This window comes from Ornithorhynchus anatinus, chromosome 12 (assembly GCF_004115215.2).
Source record: "Ornithorhynchus anatinus isolate Pmale09 chromosome 12, mOrnAna1.pri.v4, whole genome shotgun sequence".
Classification (NCBI taxonomy): domain Eukaryota; kingdom Metazoa; phylum Chordata; class Mammalia; order Monotremata; family Ornithorhynchidae; genus Ornithorhynchus; species Ornithorhynchus anatinus.
The window spans coordinates 55650135-55676321 of NC_041739.1; the positions used below are offsets into that span (position 1 = coordinate 55650135).

Consider the following 26187-nt stretch of genomic DNA (forward strand, 5'->3'; position numbering starts at 1 on the left):
CCACCCTACTGCATCACCAAGCAGTTGGTTCTGCTTGGAAAAGGAGCATGATCCCGTGGAAAGACCCAGGACCTGGAAGTCTGAGCACCTGGATCCTAATCCCAACTCTGCCACCTGTTTGCTATGTAACCTTGGGCAAGTCACTTAACTTCTCTGCACCTCAATTACCTCATCTGTAAAATGGGGAGGAATTCCTTCTCCCTCCCACTTAACAGTGAGCTCAATGTCTCCCGCTCTAAACTGTAAGCTTGTAGTAGGCAGGCAATGTGTCTGTTTATTGTTATATTGTGCTCTCCCAAGAACCTAGTACAGTAAGCAGTAAGTGCTCAATAAATTTGATTGAATGAAAGAAAATGTGGGACAAGGACTGGATCCAACCTGATTAACTTGTATCTACCCCAGCACTTAGAACGGTGCTTGGCATATAGTAAGTGTTTAAAAGGTACCATAATAATTATTATTATAATGATTATTACGGTGCTCTGAACACACTAATCATGCAATAAATATCCTTGCCACTTCATCATGAGTGATATTTATCGAGCACTTACTATGTGCAGAACACTACGCACTTGAGTCTAAACACCGTAAGTACTCTGGTGTCCTTCAGCTGCACAAAATCATATATACATGTTTAAACTTGGTTGCTGTCCCTACCAATAATTTATTTTAGGGGTCTGTCTCCCCCACTAGACAGAAAGTTCCTTGAGGGTAAGGATCGTGTCTACTTACTTTATTGTGGACTCCGCAAAACTTCCACAAAATGATCCCTATGATGTCATCGCGTGATGCCATGAGCCTTCCTTACTTTATATGTTGGGGGGAGGGTGAGGACAAGGGCGTGAGGGGGTGCAGATCTTTTCCCGGCTCAAGGTGACCTGGTGTCTGAAACTAGCTTATTAATGTCTAACTCCCCTTCTAGACTGTGGGCAGGGAACGTGTTTGCCAACTCTGCTGTACTTTTCCAAAATTCTTAGTACAGTGCTTTGCAAAAAGTAAATAGTGATAAATACCCTTGATGATAAGCTCCTTGTGGGCAGGGAATGTGTCTACCAACTCTGCAATACAGTACTCTCCCAAGCGCTTAGTACAGTGCTCTGCACACAGAAAGCGTTCGATAAATACCTCTGATTGATTAGATCAGTGAAGCACAGTGCTAAGTGCTGGACTGGATACAAATAAATAGTTTGGACATAATCCCTGCCTCTGCTGGGGCTCATGGTAATTGTGGACATGTTGGTTGGTGATCAGAAACTCCAGGTGTCAATCAGGAGTTTCTGATCCAACCGACTTTCCACTACAGGAAGTTTCCCCGGACTTCTTGCCTACGTTCTGCTTCTGGCCTGGAATACCCTCCTTCTTTATATCCTACGGACCACCGTTCTCCCCACCTTCAAAACCTTATTAAAAATACATCTCCTCCAGGAGGCCTTACCCGACTAAGCCCTCGTTTCCTCTTCTCCCCTTCCCTTCTGTGTCATCCTTGCACTTAGATTTGTACCCTTTATTCACCACCATCCTCTCTCAGCCCTACTGCACTTACTTACTGCACTGTATATATCTGTCATTTATTCATTTCTACTAATATCTGTCTCCCCCTCTAGACTTTAAGCTCCTAGTGGGTAGGGAATGTATCTACCAACTCTGTTATTTTGTATTCTCCCAAGCACCTAGTACAGTGTTCTGCACACAATAAGCATTCAATAAATACCATTGACTGACTGATTGTGGCTCTGCAACTTACCTGCTTTGTGACCTGTTCTCCTTCCTTTCTTCATTCATTCATTCAATCGTATTTATTGAGTGCTTACTGTGTGCAGAGCACTAAATGCCTGTAATATACAATCTGGCAACAGATAGAGACAATCTTTGCCCATCAATGGGCTCACAGTCTAAAAAGGGCGAGACAGACAGCAAGTAGTTCCTACTTGAACTATGATAAGAATAGTAATAATAATAACGGAACTTGTTAAGAGCTTACTACATGCCAAGCACTGTTCTCAGCGCTGGGGTGGATAGAAATTAATCAGGTTGGACACTGTCCCTGTCCCATATGGGGCTCACATTCAATAAGGGACATGGACTGTGCCTATCCTGATTATCTTATAGCTATTCTAATGCTTAGTACAATGCTTGGTATGTGGTTAATGCTTAGCAATTATCACTATTATTTTTCCAATGGGGAATTATTTATCTTGTTTCCAGATGACCAATCAAGTGGAAGATTATGGGAGAAATAGTACGTATATTTCAGGGGATGGAGGTGGGGGATGTTCCATTTTGATCTTAAAATTTCCTATAGGGAAAAAAGTGAGCAATTTCTTGCAGGAAAAAAAGTGAGCTATTTCTCTCAGAGTGACCCTTTGAAATTAATTAGTGCAGTAGTGATTCTAAATGGTATTTTCTCCCAGATTGCACATCAGTTAATTAGAAGAAGTTCCGTAAATCAAGGGTTCGGCAAATGATGCTGGATTTGAATCAGAATGGATAAACTCGTCTTAGCTTTTATTCACTTAGGTCAGTTTGTCAAATACAATCCAAAGCCTTTCAACAGGAAGTCTGCTGCGTGGAACAGAGACTGAGGCGGGGAAAAGGTGGTACACCCAACTACTATATCCCGGCTCCGCCACTTGTCTATTGTGTGACCCTGGACAAGTCATTTAACTTCTCTGTGCCTCAGTTACCTTATCTGTGAAATGGGGATTAAGGTTGTGAGCCCCATAGGGGACAGGGACTCTGTCCAACCTGATTTGTATGTATCCACCTCAGTGCTTAGTATAGTGTGTGGCACATAGTAAGCGCTTAACAAATACTATTATTATTATTGTTATTTTCTAGAGTGTATCTTCTGTGCCTATTCAATTCCTGAGAGGCCCCTGGATATTTACTCTGCCTGCCCAATTTTTTCCATCTGGTAAACTCCAACAAGAGATTTCAATACCATAGCATTTCTCCGGTAGCTAAAATCAATTTACCGATCAATCATATTTAATGAGCACTTATTATACACAGAGCACTGTACTAATACTTGGAAGAGTGCAATGTAACAGAATTGGTAGATATGTTCCCTGCCTACAAGAAGCGTACAGTGTAGAAGGTGGGACAGACATTAATATAAATAAATTACGGATATGTGCATGAGCTAAAGGTCTGGGGAAGGGAAAATATATTTTATGCCTGAGGTTAATAAATCATTCTAAACATATAGATAGAGTTCTGTCTTCCTGTTCACACATCTCTCACCATTTAAGTGTTTAATATTGCAGAATTACTTTGATGAATACATATTTGATTTTTTTTTAATCCCCCATCCTTTTCAGGAATCATACAACTATTCCAAAGCATGTCCTCTTCCTTGATAAATATTGAAGAAAATAGCATTTAAACATATATGACAGGTTTTGAGTCCTTCACTAAACCGGGCATCATTTTATCCTTGCTTCTCCATCTTGTTATTATTTTTCTTTATTGTGTCCCTTTCAAATGCTCACCTTGCAACACAATTCATCATGGACCTACCAGCTTATGGACCCAAAATCTAGTGATGTTCTTTTCCAAGAAGATCTGGATTTTCTTATTGTTTTCTTTTCGAGTTTCCCTAATCATTAATTTGCAGCTTCCTCTAGATTATTCACTCATTTTGCAGAACTGTTTGTGAGTCCTCTTTGATGTTTCATCAATTCTCTTTGTCCCAGAAGATTTACTCAACCTCACCAGCTCTTTTTCCATCTGGTGTCATTATGCTAAATTCCTCCCATGTCTAATTCTTTGTTACATACTGGACCTAGGGACTAGCTGGGGTTAAATAAGCATTAAATCACATAAGGAACCAAATAAGATGCCTCACAACATCAGAATTTGGACCTCAATTTGATTTGGCACCAGGGGATGGAGAAAACTAGGGTTTTTTTTCATTTTTATGGTATTTGTTAAGCGCTTACAATATGCCAGGCACCGTACTAAGGGCTGGGGTGTATATATAAGCTAATCAGGTTGGACACAGTTCATGTCCCACCTGGGGCTCACAGTCTTAATCCACTCTTTACATATGAAGGAACTGAGGCACAGAGAAATGAAGTGACTTGCCCACGGTCACACAGCAGACAAGGGGTGTAGCCAGAATTAGAACTCATGTCCTCCTGATTCCCAGGCCAGTGCTGTATCCACTAAGCCACATGGATACAGTCAGTATTATCACCCCTGAGAGAAAGGAAATACTACATTTCCCCAGCAACAAAGGTTAAATAAGTTCAGTTTCTATCAGAGGTTCACTCTACTTGTGTCAGACCTCAAGTTTTCTGAGGTGTAACAAAAATGTGAAGTGTTTAATTTAATGTGGTATTATACCTGTCCTTACTTATATTTAAGTTGTCAGTAGACAAAAGAGTTTGATATATTTGTTTTTATGACTGTTCCTGATCACTCTGAGCGGTGGATTGCCAGTACCGCGAGGTCAAAATATGAAATTCTGTTTACTGATTAACTGTGAAATTTATGGTTTTTATCTGTACTTTCACTCTTCACTCTGTAAACACCTGTTAGATCTGTTTAGACTGTGACCCCGTCCCTCGGCAGGGATTGTCTCTATCTGTTGCCGAATTGTACATTCCAAAAGCTTAGTACAGTGCTCTGCACATAATAAGCACTCAATAAGTACTATTGAAAGAATGAATGAATGAATCTCCTTACATATTTGCATAGATTGCAGAACCATTTTTTATCCAATGCAACACTAGTCAACATCATGGTTTGCTAACAATCTCCTTGAAATAATAATAATTAAAAAAATGATGGTATTTGTCATGCGCTAACTTTCTGTCAGGCACTGTTCTAAGTGGTGGGGTAGATGCAAGCTCAACAGATTGGACAGCAGTCTCTGTCCCAAAGGGGCTCACAGTCTTAATCCCCATTTTACAGTGGAGGTACGTGACTTGCTCAGGTCACGCTGCAGAGAAGTGGTGGAGCTGGAATTAGAACCCAGGCCCTTCTGGCTCCCAGGCCCGAGCTCTATCCACTAGGTCGTGCTGCTTCCCTACTAGGCCACGCTGCTTCCCTTGAAAGACTCTCTGTTCGGTTGTAAGATTCCTTGAAAGAGCGCAAACGATGATTTCGGCCTTTCAAAATAACCCCAAATCCTTCTCTCATTTGCTCCCTTTTCCTGTGTTTGCTTTAAGTTTTCATTCTTTCGACATGGAGCCCTACTGTACTACACCCTATATTGCAACATCTATATCTTCTAGTCATCCCTTGCCATGCACCTTCCCTCTCCTAAGATCTCACATCTAATCCAACCTCTGGTTTCAAAATACCTTTTAGCCTACTCTAAGCTGAGCCTCAGGACTAGAGACCCAGTCGATCAATCAATCAGTGACATTTACTGAGCACTTACCGTATGCAGAGCACTGTCCAAGTGCTTAGTACAGTGCTCTGCACATAGTAAGCACTCAATAAATATTATTGAATGATAAGCACTTGGAAGAGAACAATATAACTGAGTTGGTAGACGCGTTCCCCTGTCCACAATGAGCTTACAGTGTAGAAGGACTGTAAGCCTAGCTGGCCCCCAAAAGATTTTGGAAAGAAACTAATTTCACTAACCTCACCTCTCACCCCCGTCTTGCTTCTGGCCTGGAATGTCCTCCCTCCTCATCTCTGACAATTACTCTCTCCCCCTTCAAAGCCTTATTGAAGGCCCATCTCCTCCAAGGGGCCTTCCCTGACTAAGCCCCCCTTTCCTCTTCTCCCACTCCCTTCTGTGTCACCCTCGCACTTGGATTTGCTCCCTTTCTTCACCCCTCCCTCAGCCAAACAGCACTTACGTACAAATCCGTAATTTATTTATATTAGTGTCCATCTCCCGCTTTAGACTGTAAACTCATTATGGGGAGGGAATGCATCCACCAACTCTCCCAAGCACTTACTGCAGTCTCTGCACATAGCAAGCGCTAAACAAATACAATTGACTGATTCACAGAATTAATGGACTTTTCCCCCCAGATACTGGGAAGCCAGACTAGGCAATTGCCTTTATGGAAGGGGAGGGGGACAGAGGATTCTCTACCTTTAATAAAAAATGAAAAAAAACTCAAGAAAACACACTTGAATCCTGAAAATGTTCCCACTGTATAGCCTAGATACTTGAATCTCTCAAGAGCACAAGCACTGTGAACTTAAGATTGCTGACTTGCTCCCTTTATTCATCCCCCCTTCCAGCCCCACAGCACTATGCACTTATCTGTAATTTATTTATGTAAAGGTCTGTCACCCCCTTTAGACTGTAAGCTCATTTGGGGCAGGGAATGTGTCTGTTTATTGTTATAGTGTACTTTCCCAAGCTCTTAATCCAGTGCTTTGCAGCCAGTAAACTCTCAGTAAATACGATTGAATGATGTTTATGTGGCCACCTCTGTCGGCTGCTGGGACTTTAGTCTCAAGCACCTATAGGGGCAATCAGCCCATAGGAGACTGCAGAGTCCACGTATGACAGCGTCACTGGCTAGTGATGTAACCAACCCTAAAGGACAAGGACGGGAGGACGGGTGTGAGGGGAGGAGTATTCTCTTTATTATTATTAATCCCTCCCCACCCCCTTTTTATTAGCTTTGGTTCAACCCAAGTTTATGCAAGGCTCTTGTTTTAATTTAGCATGAAGCCAAATCTCGCCACGGTCCAAAGTTACCTGTAACACTATCCACACAGATTGTTAAGAAGAATGATAATAATATTTGTGGTATTTGTTAAGTGCTTACGAAGTGCCAAGCACTGTATTAAGCACAAAGGCAGATACAAGATAATCAGGTCTCACATTAAGGACTCCCGGTCCAAGTAGGAGGAAGAGCAGGGATTGAATCACCATTTTGCAGATGTGGGAACTGAGACCCAGAGAAGTGAAGTGATTTGCCCAAGGTCACACTGTGGACAAGTGACAGAGCCGGAATTAGAACCCAGGTCATTCTGACTCCCAGGCCTGTGCTCTTTCCACTAAGCCACGCTGTTACCCTAAGTTGTTTTCCAAGTGATAGTGTGGTGCAGCAGTTCGATGAATCCATATCTGAAACAAACAACTGATTACAAATTCATTCGATAGTATTTATTGAGCGCTTACTATGTGCAGAGCACTATACTAAGCGCTTGGAATGTACAGATCGGCAACAGATATACAGTCCCTGCCCATTGATGGGCTTACAGTCTAATCGGGGGAGACGGACTGACAAAAACAATAGCAATAAATAGAATCAAGGGGATGGACATCTCATTATAACAATAGCAATCAATAGAATCAAGGTGATGTACATCTCATTAACAAAATAAATAGGGTAATACAAATATATACAAATGAGCAGATGAGTACAGTGCTGGCGCGGGGGGGGAGCAGAGGGAAAGGGGGGGTAAAGGGGGCTTAGCTGAGGGGAGGTGAAGGGGGGTAGAGAGGCAGCAGAGGGAAAAGGGGAAGCTCAGTCTGGGAAGGCCTCTTGCAGGAGGTGAGCTCTCAGTAGGGCTTTGAAGAGGGGAAGAGTTTGGCGGAGGTGAGGAGGGAGGGCATTCCAGGACAGCGGGAGGATGTGGCCCAGGGGTCGACGGCGGGATAGGCGAGGATGGGGGACGGTGATTCAGATGCCCCAAATTCTCAGGCACTTGTTTCCCCAAAACCTTTACACTTGTTTTTCTGTTCCCTCATCATAAGCGTAAGTGGTATTTGGTGAGCACTTACCATAAGTATTAATTCATATTAATGTCTATCTCCCCCTCTAGACTGTGAGCTCACTGTGGGCAGGGAATGTGTCAATTGTCATATGGTACTCGCCCAAGTGCTTAATACAGTGCTTCACTCACAGTAAGTGCTCAATAAATATGATCGAATGAATGAATGAATGAATGAGTGTGCCAAGCACTTTACTAAGAGCTGGGATAGATACAAGGTAATCAGGTCAGGTACAGCCCCTGTCCCACATGGGGGACACAGTCAGGGACAGTAGGTATCAAAGCCCCATTTTACAGATGAGGAAACTGAGACCCAGAGAAGTTACATGAACATACCCAAGGTCACACAGCAGGCAAGTCACGGAGCCAAGATTAGAACCCACTGATTTCCAGGCTGTTGCTCTTTCCAATAGACCTGAGGTTGCTTAGGTCAAGACTCTAAGCTTCTCAAGGGCAGGGACCACATCTAGCAAGGGTAGCTCAATAGATACCCTTGATTGATCAATTGTGCTTCTCAATAATAATAATATTAACAATGTTGGTATTTGTTAAGCGCTTACTATGTGCCGAGAACTGTTCTAATAATGTTGGTATTTGTTAAGCGCTTACTATGTGCCGAGCACTGTTCTAAGCGCTGGGGTAGACACAAGGGAATCAGGTTGTCCCACGTGGGGCTCACAGTCTTAATCCCCATTTTACAGATGAGGTAACTGAGGCACAGAGAAGTTAAGTGACTTGCCCACAGTCACACAGCTGACAAGTGGCAGAGCCGGGAGTCGAACCCATGACCTCTGATTCCGAAGCCCAGGCTCTTTCCACTGAGCCAGGCTGCTTCCTCAAGGCAAAAACATTCAAGGAGTAAAAGGAAAAGATGGATTTTAAAAAAAGAATTCCGCCCATCCACTTCACGATTTGGCCTTTTTGAAGGGAGTAGGCAGAAATCTTCAGTGAGCTTTTTGACTCCGCTGAGAACTCAAGCAGTGTGGCCTAGTGGAAAGAACATGAGCGTGAGAGCCAGAGGACCTGGGTTCTAATCCAGACTCTATCACTTGCCTGCTGTGTGATCTTGGGTGAGTTACTTTATTTCTCTGTGCCTCAGTTACCTCATCTGTAAAATGGGGAGTCAATACTTATTTTCCCTTCTACTTATGCTGTGAGCTCCATGAGGGACAGGGATGTATCCCAACCTGTATATACCCCAGCTCTTAAAACAGTGCTTGACACCTAGTAAATTCTTACCATATAGCATATATATATATGTATATGTATATTAAAAGTTCAAGGGAGGGGCGGTCCCTCGATAAATTTCCCACAGAGCCAGAGCTGCCCTACCCAAAGGATTCACTCCCAAGGAGTGGGAGTCTGATATCACTGTGGGTTTGTAGTATGTAGTGACTACAAGCCCGTACCTACAGCTGGTACATAAGAGAAACCTTATGGTCTAGTAGATAGAGCACGGGCCTCGGAATCAGGAGAACCTGGGTTCTAATAGTGACTCTGCTGTGTGGCCTTGAGCAAGTCATTTAACTTCTCCATGCCTCAGTTCCCTCATCTGTAAAATGGGGAGTAAGACTGTGAGCCCCATGTGGGATAGGGACAGTGTCCAACCCGATTAGCTTGTGTCCACCCCACTTAATGCAGTGCCTTGGCACGTAGTAGGTGCTTAATGTCATAAAAAAATGTAGTATGGACGTCTGGTAACACTATGTCCTGGGCAACTTGGAAGTTGTAACTCATTGCAAAATGGCTCACTGGCCAAAAGCCAAGTGGCTAAAGAGAAGCCAACCGCTCCAGCGCACTTCTCCCTCCCTTGGTGGGGAGAACCTGCAGCTTCTGTAGTTTGCGTTACCGTCTCTCAAAGCAGGTTTCCTACTTTAGTAATGTACTTCCTCTCCATAAGCGAGGAAGTTATTTGCCGGGATATTTAGTGACTTTGGCCACCTCCCCTCCCCATCTGAAATCCCTCTTGGGATAAGCTAGTTATCGAACAGCAAGTGTGACAGCCAGAAGGGGAACAACCTCCCAGGATGTCCAAGTACTCAATAGACAGGGATAGGCCTTTATGTAACTTCCCCCGCAAAGGATCTCGGTGCATTTCATAAGCAGAAATTGAATGGCCTTTATTTAGCCTCTGTATTTGCCTGCATTTGAGTCTCTCCTAAGGGTTCCAGAGCGTTTCATAAGCAGCATTTGTATGCATTTATTCAGTGCTCTTCCCCTAGGATCTCAAAGCGTTTAAGAAGCAGGAATGGTAATGCCTTTATCGCTCCCAAAAGAATTTCCACGTGTTTAATTAATAGGAATTGTATTGCTTTTATTTAACTTTCCCCCAAGTATCTCAAAGAAGCGTTTAAACAAACAGCGATCATACTTGCTCGTTCTCCCCACGGATCTTCTCCAAAAGGCCCTCCCTAAGCCCTCCTTTTCTCTTCTCCCTCTCCCTTCTGCGTCGCCTTGACCTTCTCCTTTCATACATCTCTCCCCTCCCGGCCCCACAGCACTTATGTACATAGCTGTAATTTTATTTATATTAATGTCTGCCTCCCCCTCTAGACGCTAAGATCACCATGGGCAGGGAATGTGTCTGCTTAATGTTATACTGTACTCTCCCAAGCCCTTAGTATAGTGCTCTGCACACAGTAAGGGCTCAGTATATACGATTAGATGAATGAATGAATGAATGATCTCAAAGCGTTTAATAAGCAGGCTTTGTATTGAGTATAATCTAGCTCTCCCTGCCCAGACCGATCTCAAATTGCTGACTCCGCTGGGATTCAGGTTAGGTTGGTTTTCAGCAAGGGAGGCTTAAGCAACTTGCTTCAGGTCAACTAGGGGGGCTTAGTACGACACCTTGCCTGGCTACTAAACTCCCACCCCGACCAGCTCCAAACTATCAGGCCTGTTGTGGATATTTGTGCCCCAAATTCCCATTCCCCTACTTGGCTTTCAGGCTAAATCCAGGGCAGTAGGCCCACTGTGGGCAGGGAATGAGGCTTCCACCTGTGCTGTCCTCTCCCTCTGTACACCGTGAGTGCTCAGGAAAAATGATTGATTGATTATAACACCAGTTTAGTGGCTATTCCAGGTCTGGAGCAGGAATTCCTGTGTCGTGGGGGGCGGGGGGGTGTTGTTTGAAAGCTGAGGGGAGTCTGAAGAATCAGGGAAGTGGGAGGGCTGGATTAATTAGTCAATCGTATGTATTGAGCACTTTTACTGTGTGCAGAGGATTGCACTAAGCACTTTGGAAACTGCTACCCATAAGGAGCTTGCAGTCTGGAATTGGGAAGGGAACACATCTGCTAATTCTGTTCATTCAATCCTATTTATTGTTTACTGTGTGCAGAGCACTGTACTATGCGCTTGGGAAAGGACAATGCAGCAATAAAGAGAGATGATCCTTGTCCACAATAATAATTTGGGCTCAGAGTCTCCCAACGTGTTTAATACAGTGCTCGGAACGGCCTCCCTCCGACAATTACCCTCTCCCCGTTCGAAGCCTTATTGAAGGCACATTTCCAAGAGGCCTTTCCAATCAGAGCTCTCATTTTCTCTTCTGCCACTTCCTTCTGCCTTGCCCGGAATTGGCTCCTCCTTTATTTATCCCTCCTCCAGGTCCCACAGCACTTACGTCCATAGCTGTCATTTTATTTATTTCTATTAACGGCTGTCTCCCCCTCTAAACTGTAGCTCGTTGTGGGCAGGGAATGTGTCTGTTTATTGTTATTTTTTCCTCTCCCAAGCACTTAGTACAGTGCTCTGCACGTAGTAAGTGCTCGATAATCACGACTGACAGACTGAATAAATACGACTGATTAATCAAATGTGCCTACCAACTCTGTTATACTGTTATATTGTAGTCTCCCAAGTGCTCTAAAATCAATTCGCTTAACAAATACCATAATTATTGTTATTACTACTCCAGCTCGTAGAACAGTGCTTGGCACATAGTTAGTGCTTAATAAATACCATCATTATTATTATTGCCCCAGTGCTGAGAACAGTGCTTGGCATGGAGTAAGCGCCTAACAAGTACCATAATTATTATTATTACCCCAGCGCTTAGTTACTCTGTAACTCTGTTACTTAATAAGAACAGTGCTTGGCACACCGTAAGTGCTTAACCAATACCATCATTATTATTTTTACCCCAGTGTTTGGCCTGTAGTAAGTGTTTAACAAATACCATCATAATTATTAGTAGAATTACCCCAGTGCTGAGAACAGTGCTTGGCACATAGTAAGCACTTAACATACACCATTATTATTATTATTACCCCAGCGCTTGGCACATGGTAAGCGCTTAACCAATACCATCACTGTTAATATTAGTAGTACCCCCATGCTGAGAACAGTGCTTGGCATGTAGTAAGTGCCTAACAAATACTATGATGATGATGATATCGTATGTGGGATGGAAGGAGGGAGGAATGAGGAGGGGGAGGAAGGGGAGGAGCACGGTGTGGGGAAGGAGCACGGGGGAGGAGGAGGAGGAGCACGGTGGGGGGGAGGGAAGGAGCACCGGGGTGGGGTGAAGGAGCATGGGGAGGAGGAGCACGGGGGGGGGGGAAGGAGCATGGGGAGGAAGGGAGGAGCACGAAAAGGAGGAGGAGGAGCACAGGGGGAAGGAGCACGGTGTTGGGGAAGGAGCACGGGGGGGGGGGAGGGAAGGAGCTCGAAGAGGAGGAGGAGCACGGGGGAAGGAGCATGGTGTTGGGGGAAGGAGCACGGGGAGGACGAGGAGCACGGGGGAAGGAGCATGGGGAGGAAGAGAGGAGCATAGGGAGAAGGAGCATGGGGAGGAAGAGAGGAGCACGAAGAGGAGGAGCACGAAGAGGAGGAGCACAAGGAGAAGGAGCATGGGGAGGAAGAGAGGAGCACGAAGAGGAGGAGCACAGGCAGAAGGAGCACGATGTTGGGGGAAGGAGCACTGGGGGAGGAGGAACATGGTGAAAGGAGCATGGGTGGAAGGAGCACAGAGGAGGAGGAGCGTGGGGGGAAGGAGAATGCGGGAGGAGGAGCATGGGGGGGAAGGAGCACGGGGAAGGAGGAGAGGAGCACGGGGGGAGGAGGAGCACGGGGGGGAGGGGAGGAGCACCGTGGTGGGGGAGAAGGAGCACAGAGGTGGGGGGAAGGAGGAGGAGCACGGGAAGAGAAGGATCACGAAGAGGAGGAGGAGCACGGGGGGGAGGAGAAGGAGCATGGGGGGAAGGAGCACAGAGGAGGAGGAGCATGGGGGGAAGGAGCACGGGGAAGGGGGGAGGAGCACCGTAGTGGGGGAGAAGGAGCACAGAGGTGGGGGGAAGGAGGAGGAGGAGCACGGGAAGAGAAGGATCACGAAGAGGAGGAGGAGCACAGGGGGAAAGAGCACGGGGGAGGAGGAGGAGGAGGAGCAGCACGGGGGAGGGGAGGAGCACGAAGAGGAGGAGCACGGGGGAGGGGAGCCGGGGCCGGAGGGAGGACCAAAAGGAGGAGGCGGCTGCGGGAGTCCGGGGTCTTTCCGTGGGTGGGGGAGGAGGAGAAGGAGGAGCAGGAGCAGGAGCAGGAGGGGGATTAAAGATGGCCACCCGCAGCCGGAGCAGCAGCCGGAGCCGGCGGAGGAGCAGCAGCAGTAGCCGGAGCTGGGGGAGACGCCGGCGGCCGGAGGAGACGAGCCGGGCCCGGCCTTGATGGAGGAGAGGAGACCCCCGGCCCCGGCCCGTCCCCGGGACCCTCCCCCGGACCCCCTCCAGGCCCCGGGAGCCCCAGGACCGGCCCTGCCAGGAGCACCACGAAAGGGAGCGGCGGCCTTAACGCAGCCCCTCTTCGGCCCCGACCTTTGACCCCCCGACCTTTGGGACCAGCCCCCCCTTCCGACCCCGGTAAGTCCGGCCCCCCCCTTCTAACCCCCCCTTTTCCCCTCCACCCCCCCCTTTTCCCCTCCCCCCATCCCTCGGCCGGTCCTGGGCCTTTGTTCGGCTCCATCCACCTCCTCCCGACCTCGGGCGACGGCTGCTGCCGCCCCGCCCGCCGCCGCATTTCGGGGGAGGTGGGGATTATCCCACCCCGGAGGAAGGCTGGGGGCACCCCATCTTTATCAAGGTTAATCCCGATTGGGGAGGGGGGCTTCTCCTGGACCCCCCTTTGCCCTGCCCCAGTGGACCGTGGGGGTCTGCATGTGTGTCTTCCCGCACGTCTGTGTGTCTGCATGTGTGTGTGTGTCTGCCTGTGTGTATTTCTGCACCTCCGTGTGTCCGCAGCTGTGTATTTCTACACGTCTGTGTGTCTGCATATGTGTCTTTCTGCACGTCTGTGTGTCTGCATGTGTGTATTTCTGCATGCGAGCGCGCCCAGCTATTGTCCCTGCCCGGCCTGGCCTTGACCTTTCCATCCTGGAGCCAAATCCAGAGGTCACCCCCCACCCCCATGGAGACCGCCCCCCAAATCCCCTCCCACCCACCCCCAACAGGGCCCACCCTATTCCAGCTTTTCCCTGGGCAGCTTTTCCCGTTGTTTTCCATCTCCCTTCCCCCGTCTCCCAGAATCCTGGAGGATCCCTCCCCCTCCCTGGCGTTTGGATGAATCCATGCAGGCCTCTTTGACACACGGGCCTTGCAGTTACATAAAAGCAGTTTTTCCTCCACCAACTTTGGAAAGATGGCTTTTTAATGCTGAGGATTCACCAGCCTCGTTGGGGCGGCCCACCAATTTGGCACTCGGTCGACTCACCCGGGTACTGAGAAAAAAAAGGAATAATTCATTCCTACAGTGGGATTTCTTGAGCGCCGACTGGGCGCCGAGCACTGTACTGAACGCTTGGAAAGTACAATTCAGCAACAAATAGAGACCATCCCTACCCAACGACGGGCTCGTGTTTTTGATGAGGTAACCGTAGGTCACCAGTTTGGTATGACACGACAGATACAAAGCGAGTCGATCCGCTGTCGGGCCTGGGAACTGGAAGCCGGGTTTGGACGAAGATTTTTGTTTTTCTTTCTTGCTAGTGACTTGTCCAACAAAGCTGACTGGAGGATGTTTTCCAGGACAAGTCCATGACTTTTCAGTTTTGAGAAGGAAAACAAAACAGTTAGCTGGCCGGATGAACTTGGACATTACAGAGCGGCCAGATGAGTCTTTTTATTTTTAAATGTAGTGGCTGCCGGTTGTAAGGAGATGCTTAAATAGCTAGGCCATTGATACAAAGGAGAATTAAACTGTTGGCAGCGTCGTCGAAGCTCTATCCAAATAGGTTTCTTGGGCTGGTCATAAAGTAAATGGAATGGACTCCGGGAAGGAGGGGTGGTGGTTTTTTTAAAATTTACATTTCCGAAAGGAAAAGATGTTGGAGTAAGCGAAAGGATAACCCGACATTGGAGATCTTGGGGAGGGGAGAAATAATGAAACGATCTGCCTTTTTTTAGACTGCACTTGAGTATCTAATTTAGTCAGAGGAGAAGGGGGAGGAGCCCAAAAGCATTCTGATTTCATTACTTGGAGTGTCCTCCATTGGTCCAGGTTGAAGTTTTAGGTTCATTCACCAAGAATAGGATAAATGCTCCTTTAGTGAGAAGAGTTGAGGAGTTTCTATGCCAGACTATGTGTTCCAAATGAAGGAAGTATATTGATTTAAAATTCCCTATATCACGACCTAGGATGTGCAAAGCACAGTCCCGGAAGGATCTGTGGGAAGAAATCCTTCAGTACAGTGATCTGACCCCTTCATGATTTGGTAATGTGCTCAATGATCTGTTTGTGCTATTTGGTTGGATGGACAGCTTCTTGATCCAGATATCTTTTAGGATTGACCTGTACTTGACATCAAACCTATTTACTGAGCATTTACGGTGTGCGAAACACTGTACTGAGCACTTGGGAGAATACAAAGTAAGAGTTGATAGATGTGTTCCCTGCCCACAGCGAGCTTACACGTCTAGGGGATGAATCAAAACCCCTTCCTGCATTTCAGGAAGCATTTGATTATTCTGTCCCAAGATGTACTCAAGGTTCCCCGTCCCAGCATGCGGGAAGGGGTAGCAACGCTCATAAATTTTGTCAGGCATCTTCCAGGAATTGTTTTCTCTATCCTTCCTCAGACCATTTGCCAGCAAGAAGGGCTAAAATCCTGAAGATTTCTCCCTTAAATTTCCAGTTGTGAAGCTTCATGTGAGTGACCACACAGTAGACTGGAAGCTCCTGGTTTAGCTGGAATTTCCCTTTCCAACTCTGTTGTATTATACTTTCCCAAGTAGCTAGTCTAGTGCCCTTCACTTCACAAAGGTGAAGCAGCCTGATGGAGGGGATGGACCACGGGTCCGGAAGTCAGAAGGTCATGGGTTCTAATTCCGCCTCCAACACTTGTCTGCTGCGTGGCCTTGGGCGAATCACTTCACTTCTGTAGACCTTGGTTACCTCTCTTTAAAATGGGCATCGAGACTGTGAGCTCCACATGGGACAGGGACCTTGTCCAACCTGATTTGCCTGTATCCATCCCGGCGCTAAGTATAGTGCCTGGTGCAGAGTAAGTGCTTAACAAATGCCACAATTACTAGTATTATTATTAAAAGTTCAGTAAATACTGTGGATTGCACTCTAAAGGAGTCAACATGAATGCATTATTCCAATCAACGGCATTGGAGTGCTTTTTGTGTACAGAACACTGTACTAAGTGCTTGGGAGAGTACAATATAACAGAGTTGGTAGATATATTCCCTGCCCACAATGAGTTAACAATGTAGAGGGGTCCATAGATGACCGTCTCATTTCTTGGGTGATCATTTGGTAAATTCCATTCTTCCAAAATTTTTATCATAAGTGAGAGGTTTAATGGGGAGGGAGGCAAACCAATCAGCAGGGCTTAGTGAGTAGAGCACGGACCTGGGAGTCAGAAGGACCTGGGTTCTCATCCCGGCTCCACCATTTATCTGCTGTGACCTTGGGCAAGTCACTTTACTTCTCTGTACCTTAGTTCCCTTATCTCTAAAATGGAGATTAAGAATGTGAGTGTCTGTGGGACAGGGACCATTTCCAACTTGATTAGCATCTATCTACCTCAGCACTTAGAGCAGTATTTGACACAAAGGAAGCGTTAAATACCATTATTATGAGAAGCAGCGTGGCTCAGTGGAAAGAGCATGGGCTTGGGAGTCAGCGGTCATGGGTTCGAATCCCCGATCTGCCACTTGTCAGCTGGGTGATTGTGGGCAAGTCACTTAACTTCTCTGTGCCTCAGTTACCTCATCTGTAAAATGGGGATTAAGACTGTGAGCCTCACGAGGGACAACCTGAGTACCCTGTATCTACCCCAGCGCTTAGAACAGTGCCCTGTACATAGTAAGCGCTTAACAAATACCAACATTATTATTATTATTATTACTATTTTCATTCAGTTGTATTTATTGAGTGCTTACTATGCAAAGCACTGTATTAAGTGCTTGAGAGAGTACTGTATAACAACCAGCAGACAAATTCCCTGTCAAAATCAAGCTCACAGGCTAGAGAGAGAGACAGGCATTAGTATCGATAAATACATTGCAGATATAAACATGTGCTGTGGGGATGGGAGGAAGGATGAGTGAAGGAGCAAGTTGGAGCAATGGGAGAAGAGGAGAGGAGGACTTAATCAGGGAAGGCTTCTTGAAGGAGATGTGCTTTCTGTAAGGTGTTGAAGTGGGGGAGAGCAATTATCTGTCAGATAAGAGGCCTGGCTTTCCAGGCCAGAATTAGGATGTGGGCGAGAGGTCGGCGATGAGTTGATAGACAAGATCGAGGCACCGTGAGAAGGTTCGCATTAGAGGAGTGAAGTGTGCGGGCTGAGTTGTAATAGGAGAGGAGCGAGGTGAGGTAGGAGTAGGCAAGATGATTAAGTGCTTTAAAGCCATTGGTGAGGAGTTCTTGTGTGTGAAGGTGGATGGGCAACCACTGGAGGTTCTTGAGAAGGGGGGCGGGCAACATGGTCTGAACGTTTTGGAAGAAAAATGATTCGGGCAACAGAATGGAGTATAGACTGGAGTTGGGGGGAATGGAAGAGGCAGGGAGGTCAGAGAGGAGGCGAATACAAAAATTATCAAGGCGGGATAGGTTAAGTGCTGGTATTTAATGCGGTAGTTTGGATGGAGAGAAAGGGGTGGATTTTGGTGAGGTTGCGAAGGTAGAACTGAGAGGATTTAGTGATGCTTTCGTAAACATGCCGAACTATAAATTCGGTATTTCATTTCAGAACTATTAAAGAGGCTTCAGCTTCGAAACCTCGTCCAGTGAGGGACATTACTTTTTTGTTTTTGTTTAGGAAGCAGTTTCTCCCAAAGACAAAACATCTTTTTAATCAAGTGCTGTTTTGCATTGTTAAGTTTTACATGGTTCATTGGTGACCTGCGCCTTGGTTTTATGCAGCTGGAACAGGGTGTCCTTTGAAATGTAGATTATGTTGGAGTGGGAGAAGAGTAGATCCCTAGTTGAGCAACAACGCAGTTAGAACCTATCATGTCACCTTAGGTGTCTCTGAAGTTTCCCATGTGCTTAGTACAGTGCTCTGCACACAGTAAGCACTCAATAAATGCCATTGATTAAGTCTCTAGGCTAGAAACACATTTTGTCAGGGGCCTGATTCCAGGCTTGGATCTAAGCATGGAGCCCATCCTCACCAATCAATGACTGGTATTTATTGAGTGCTTACTGTGTGCCGACAGTCAATTGTATTTGTTCATTCAATCGTACTGAGTGCTTACCCTATGCGGAGCACTATACTAAGCACTTGAGAGAATACAACATAATAAATTGTCACATTCTCTGCCTACAAAGAGCAGTGGGGGAGACAGACATTAATATAAATAAATGACAGATATGTACATAAATGTTGTGGGGCGGGGGGACGGGCGTCGCTGAATAAAGGGAGCAAGTCAGGGTGAGGCAGAAGAGAGCAGGAGAAGTGGAATGGAGGGCTTAGTCAGGGAAGAATTTTCTCTTGGAGGAAATGTGCCTTCAATAAGGCTTTGAACAGGAAGGGTAATTGTATATACAGAGGGAGTGTTTTCTAGGCCAGAGGTGGGACATAGGTGAGAGGTCAAAGGTTAGCACTCGAGGAGGGAAGTGTGCAGAGCACTGTACTAAGCACTTGGGAGAGTACAACACAATAGGTTCCCTGCCCACAGCAAGCTTAATCTAGAGGGGGAGAGAAACATTAATAGAAATAAATAGTTTATAATATGTAGCTTATAGATATGCACATAAGCGTAAGGAAGACATAGAGTACTGACATGGGGTGATGGTTTTAAGTGTGAGGCTATAAAATCAGATCCTTAAGTGAGAATCCTTGTTTGTGCTGAGGAAACTAATAAAGCAAATGGAACTGCAAATATTTATCATGTTAGACTTATTTTGGCAGTTTGCTGTGTCAGAAAATCATTTTAATAGCTTTGAATCTGGAATAGCTGCAGAACTTTTGAGATCTGCCCTAATATCAGGTGATGAGGCATTGCTGGACAGGAAACACACTTCTTGGCCATAGTCCTAATCACTCCAATTTTTTATTTTCAATCATTTTTAAAGAAATTCATGGGGACCGATTTCCTCTAGTATTGTGGAAGCAAGAGTGTGAAGCAGCACACCCATTTTTGGGTTGCAGATGTTTGTGTGTGACATTTTGGCATTTCTGGAGCTAATAACTAAACTAGTGACTTGAGAAGCAGCATGGCTTAGTGGATAGATTGCGGGCTTGGGAGTCAGAAGGTCATAGTTTCTAATTCCGGCTCCGTCACTTGTCTGCTTTGCGACTTCGGGCAAGTCACTTCTCTGGGCCTGTTACCTCATCTGTAAAATGAGGATCTAGACTGTGAGCCCCTTGTGGGACAGGGACTGTATCCAACCGATGTGTTTGTATCCACCCCAGTGCTTAGTACAGAGCCTGGAACATAGTAAGTGCTTAACAAATGCCATCATTATTATTATTATGTTTGTCAGAGTTTGTCCTTCTTAGCCTCAGTATTATGGATGAATGAGTGGTTTGCTTTGTCTAATCCATCTCTAGAAACAAACTAGTGGAAATTCTAGCACAGGAAATAACTCAATAGTCATTCTTAACTCCAAAACGCTCCAAGGATATCTTAGAGTTGTGATCCATTGTGACCTTGATGCTGACTAGTTAAATACCTTATTTTTTGATTGTCTTCAGCCAATAAAGCACTCTGCTTTGTAAACAACTAGGGCCCTCTAGTCAACACAGATGGTGAGGGATTGGTTAAGTTGGAAGTTTTATGGGATGTTGGATTTTCCGTGGCTGTCTGCAATCCCGATTTAGTTCATTTTTTAAAATTCTCAGGCTACTCTGCTGGGGCATGAGTTTTCAGGGGTGAAAAGCATGGCCTGATGAATGAGCAGTTTTAACTGCCTATAATGTGGCTGTGAATTTTGGAAAGGTATCCATAAGAGAATTGCTCATACGGGTGAGGGCATTTGAAATGAGAGTACAGTTCTTTCACCTATAATGTGTGTTTGGGAGAGGACCATATTGTGAAATTGGGAACATTTCTCCCACAATGCCCATATGTCTGGATAGAACATTGTTCAAAACAAGGTCAGAGGCCTGAATGGGATACTGTAGAGATGGAGAGCATGAGCTACAAACTCCATGGAACAAACAGGCTGGTTTCAGCCAAGCATCACAGAAGATACTCGAAGGTTCAAGGAGAACTGTAGCCTACTGGAAAGAACACGGGCCTGGAGTTTAGAAGATCTGGATTCTAATCCTGGCTCCGCCACTCCTCTGCTTTCTGATCTTGGGCAAGTCACTTCACTGTGTCTATCACTTCATCTGTAAAATGGGGATGAAGACTGTGAGCCCCATGTGGGACAGAGACTGTGACCAACCTGATTAGCTTGTATCTTCCCCAATGCTTAGTACAGTGCCTTGCATGTAGTAACTGCGTAATAGCATTTAAAAAACAAAAGCAAGATCAAAATACATTCTCAGGGAAGACTAACTCCCTAGGTGTGGGGCAGAGTTCTTTTCCTAGAGAAGTGGGAGAGGAAATACAGTTGGGCATTTCCCACAGTGTCCCTTGACTTCCTGCAAGCTAATGGACAGGCTAATTCTGTTGTACTCTCCCAAGCGCTTAGTACGGCACTCTGCATGTCATAAGTGCTCAATAAGTACCATCATTTGAGTCCCAGCCAGAAGAAATTCCACATCATAAAATATTCTCTCGGTTTAAACTCTACCTGGGGTAAAAAGGAAGTTAGGACAAAGTCATTTGGGAGTTATCTTAGACTTTCTTTTTACAGCCAATTTCCCAAGGAAAGCTTCACCCAGCCTCATTCCTGGAACATGGAGTTCCAGTTTCTTGCAGTCAGATCACTAAGCATGGCCCTGACAGTTTGGAACTCCAATGGTTTTAAATGTCACCTGGAAAACAACAATTTGGGAGTCTCCCCCTCTGGACCGTAAACCTGTTGTGGACAGGGAATGTGTCTGCTATATTTTTATATTGTACTCTCCCAACTCCTTGGTTCAGTGTTCTGCACACAGTAAGTGCTCAACAAGTACGATTGACCGACTTTGGAATCTTTCCAGTTTGTGGTGCTGGAAAACCCAACTCATCTGGTCCAGCCAGGCTCTTGGGGGACCCTTCTCAGAACCTTCTGTGGAGTCCAAACTGGACCTTTGATTTATATATTTTTTATGGTATTTAAGTGCTTACTATATGTCTTGTGCTATGGTAGATACAAGTTTATCACATTGGACACAGTCTCTGTCCCACATGGTCTCACAGTCTAAGTAGGAGGGAGTTAATCCCCAGTTTACTGTTGAGGAAACGGAGGCAGAGAAGGTAAGTGACTTGCCTGAGCTCACACAGCAAGCAGTTGACAGAGCGAAGATTAGAACTTACCTAGGTCTTCTGAATCCCAGGGCCACGCTGCTTCCCGATCCCTCATTTTGCTTAGCTTGCCCTAAATACAGGGTGGTTAATTTTGGTCTTAGTTAGGGGGTTGTGGAGCAAGGCATCCCCAGTTTAATCTCAGGCAAGAGACGCCGAGTATAACCAACACTATGTGTGTGAGGGAACGACTCTGGATTTGCACGTGATGTCAGTCAAGGGCAGAGGACCAGAACATGTTTTTTTTCCTAATGCGAGGCTCTTCAAGAACATAACCCCCGTGTTTCAGAGGAACTGAATGTACTATCATTTTGGTGGGTTTGGAGAGCACTATTTGTGTCACCTTAGCCCACGTCAAACTCGCTTGCCATCGTAGAGTTCCCTGGGTTTGGTATTGAACAGTGTCCCTGCCGTTGGCTGTATTCAATAAAGTTATCTTAGGAAATGGGCGAACATTGTTCCGGCAAACAGTTTTTGAGCCAAAATGTGCGGGCTGCTGGGCAAAAACCTGAGAAATCTCCACTGCACCATAATATTGAACCCTATATTGATTGGATAGGTCCACTCTTCCGCAGCCCAACTAAGGGTATTTTTCAGAGAAGCAGCCTGGCGTAGCGGATAGAGCTCGGGCCCGGAGGTTCTTGTGGGTAGGGAATGTGTCTGTTGTTATATTGAACTCTCCCAAGCTCTTAGTACAGTGCTCTGTACACAGCAGCCGCTCAATAAATACGATTGAATGAACGAATGGGTTCTAATCCTGGCTCTGCCACTTGATGCTGTGTGACCTTGGGCAAGTCACGTCACTTCTCTGGGCCTCAGTTTCCTCATCTGTAAAAATGGGGATTGAGACTGTGAGCCTCTCATGGGCTAGGGACTGTGTCCAATCTAATTTGCTTGTATCCACCCCAGCACTTAGTACAGTGACTGCCACATAAGTAAGTGCTTTAAAAAATACCATTATTATTATTATTTCCGCTCCTAGGGATGGGTTTTTTGGGTGTCGCTACTTCGTTTATTCTTGCTAGAAAATAAGCTCCTTGAGAGATGGGATCATCTCTATGTAGTATTCGTGAAGTGCTTACTGTGTGTCAAGCACTGAATAATGTCTAATACTTCTCTTCTCTGAAATGATGAGGTCAGAACTCTGCTCACAGAGGGTGTTAAATACTGTTGATTTTGGTCACTCAAGAAACTGTTCACCCCAGGCCTCTGTTTATTTTAATAGACCTTAAAGGTGAAATTAGGCAAGTGATGCTAATTGGGTCTGGTAGTGGTTAAAACTTATTTCAACTCTGACTCTATCTTGGTGGCCTTCGGTAAGTGTTGGTAAGAAGTGCTCTGGGGATGACACTGGGGACCAAAATTCTAGCCAATCTCAATGTGAGACTGGGATGACCAGCTCCATTTCCAACTTGTGCATTAGAACAAATCAATCACTCATATTGATTGAGCATTTACTCTGTGCAGGGCACTACACTAAGTGTTTGGGAGATTGCAGAATAGCAGAATTGGTGGACGTGTTAACTTCCCCGCAATGAGCTTACTGTTTAGAGGAGGAGATACGTTCATATCCACAATTTATTTCACCTTCTCCAGGAGACTTTCCCAGACTGAGCCCTCCCTTTCCTTCTGCCTCCCCTCCCCTCCCCATTCCCCATATTCCCTCGCTCTGCTCTACCCCCTTCCCCTCCCCACAGCACTTGTGTATATTTGTATATATTTATTACTCTATTTTATTAATGATGTGTATACATCTGTGATTCTATTTATCTTTTTGGATGGTATTGATGCCTGAGTACTTGTTTTGCTGTCTGTATCCCTTTTTTAGACTGTGAGCTTGTTTTGGGCAGGGATTGTATATCTGTTGCCGAATTGTATATTCCAAGTGCTTAGTACAGTGCTCTGCACTCAATAAATATGATTGAATGAATGAATTTATATTAATGCTTAAGAGCTGGGGGATGGGTGTGGTGAATAATGGGAGCAAATCAGGGTGATGAAGAAGGGAGTGGGAAAAGAGGAAATGAAGCCTTAGGCCCAGAAGGCCTCCTGGAGGAGGCTTTGAAAGTGGGGAGAGTGATTGTCAAATGTGAAGAGGCCAGAGGTAGGATGTGGGCAAGAGGTCGACGGTGAGCTGGACAAAATTGAGGTACATGGAGTAGGTACAAATACAGTACTAATCCTGGTCTTGAGAAATCGTGAACAGTTTCATTGAGCATCTCCTGAGTGTGGTGCCCAGTACCAAGTGCTTGAGAAGGAACATAATCAACACAGCACACAAACGAAAAACCACTAACATGTTCCCACCCACAAACCTAGTTTGTTGGTTTCTTTTCCAGTTTCATATTAACCAGCGTGATGGTTCACATGCATTCAGGAGTTTCTAGGGCTTGGGTTTTCCAGGAAGTGTAAATGGAAGTAGACACTGCTTTTAATAATAATTATGGTATTTGTTAAGTGCTTACTATGTGCCAAATACTGTACTAAGCGCTGAAGTAAATATCAGGACCATCAGGTGCCACATGGGGCTCACAGTCTAGGAGGGAGAACAGAGATTAAATCCCATTTTGCTGATGAGGAAACTGAGGCCCAGAGGCTTGAAGTGACTTGCCCAAGATGACACAGCAGACAAGGGGCAGAGCCAGGAATGGAACCCAGGTCCTCTGACCCCCAGGCCCGTGCTCTTTCCACTAGGTCACACTACTTCTGTAGGTGTATTCAGGTGCTCTTGAGGCATATTCCTCTTGGGAACTTGAGCTCTTCTTTCCCCAGGAGTTTGAAAGACAGTCTTTGAGCCTTGGGGCTACTGGTAGTAGCCACCTAAATTTCTGATGAGGAACTGAGTAGATTACTTCTATTTTTTTGTTTTATTTTAAGCAGTAGCTCCAGAGGTAATCTATTATAGGCTTTTTTTTTTTAGTGTATACATTAAGTAGAATTTGATTTGCTTTATTCAAGTAAGTCAAGGAACTAAATGAGTTTGGGCAGCAGCACCAGACAAATGCTTGGGGAAATGAGGAAAAGAAGAAAGATGGATCCCATCATTACAACTTTGAATTCTTTTCCTTGCTGCATTACTAAATTATAGAAAGCAAACAAATGGACAGACTTCATTATACCAACTCCTGTATAAACATATATGGTTCTGTAAGCTAGTTTTATACCTGTCAGCAATACAAATACTGTAACCAAATTGGGCTTGAAAGACCTAATCAAAACTTATAAAGAAAAAAAGGGCCATTAAACACCTCATCCATGTGCCCTTCTTTTGGCTCCATTAGTCTGAGTACAGCTGTTTCCAGCGTGAATCTTTGCGTGTTTAGCTTCAGTTTCCTAGTTAAATGCCCAATGGATGTGTTTATGCTTTTTTCATTGAACTAGCCATTTGGTACAAAATATTAATGAGCTTGTCCACCAAGTCAGTTGTACTTTCCCAGACGCTTAGTACAGGGCTCCGAATGCAGTAAATGCTCAATAAAATACCATCAATTGGATGTAGTGTGATTACTACCGAAGTCAAGTGGCCCAATCACTGGTCAGGGCTCAATCAATCAGTAATATTTATTGAGTGCTTACTGTTTGCAGAGCACTGTACTGAGCGCTTGGGAGAGTATAATATAATGGACACATTCTCTGCCCACAATGAGGTGCAGTCTAGAGGGGGAGGCAGACATTAGTAGAAATAAATGAATTATGGATATGTACCTAAGTGCTGTGGTGCTGAGACTCCTTTAAGCAGTGAATGGCTCCATGAACACTAGGTATCACGGAAAAGGGTAAGGGGCACTTTTGAGAGCTCACCCTCGGCCGTACAGCACTTACGAACATATCCTTGTGCTCTACCATTTCTCCTCCCTGCAATTTAGATTTAATACGTCTCCCGCTCTGTACTGTAAGATCCTTGTGAGCAGGAAATGTGTCTACGCTCTAGACTGTGAGCTCATTGTGGGCAAGAATGTGTCTGTTCTTATACTCTACTCTCTTTCAGTCATATTAATTGAGCACTTACTGTGTGCAGAACACTGTACTAAGTGCTTGGTATGGTGCTTTGCATGAAGTAAGCGCTCAATAAATACGATGGAATGAATGAACGTTGAATTGTACTCTCTCCAAAGCACTCAGTACAAGGAACCAGTGAATGGTATTTGAGCACTTGCTTTACACATAGTATAGACTCAAATATCATTGATTGATTGTCTGAGAGGGGAAAACACACGAGAGGGGAAAAAAAAGAGGAGAAAAGAAGTGGTCCATATGGGGGTGGGACTTTTGGAGGGCCACTGGAAATTGCCAGGCTCGGCAGTGAAGATTTAAGTTTCCCAAACTTGGGTTCAGTTTCTCAGCAATTAATTTGTCAAATATACCTAGGAAGGGCATGTCTTTCCCCGTTCACCTAGCAGAAAGGAGGCTGTGTTCTTACAAGAATGTAGTGACACTGGATTTGAACAGTCTTTTCAACTCCTGAGTCCTAGATTCAGATGAGTCGCACTGTGCTAAGCAGTGGGATAGGTAGGGAATAATTATGTTGGACACGTTCCCTGTCCCACATAGGGATTGCAGTCTTGATCCTTATAGTGGAGGTAACTGAGTCCCAGAAAAGTGAAGTGACTTGCCCAAGGTTACACAGCAGACACATGGTGGA

General features: G+C 45.4%; 1 protein-coding gene across 2 annotated transcripts in view; it reads left to right on the plus strand.

The window, feature by feature from the left end:
- The first annotated feature begins 13180 nt into the window (after positions 1–13180).
- Positions 13181–26187, plus strand: part of WDFY3 (WD repeat and FYVE domain containing 3) — a 300170-nt gene continuing 287163 nt past the window's right edge. For both annotated transcript variants that reach the window (XM_029076970.2, XM_029076971.2), the window contains exon 1: positions 13181–13559. The gene's annotated coding sequence lies outside the window, so the exon portion shown is untranslated. The remainder of the gene's footprint in view (positions 13560–26187) is intronic.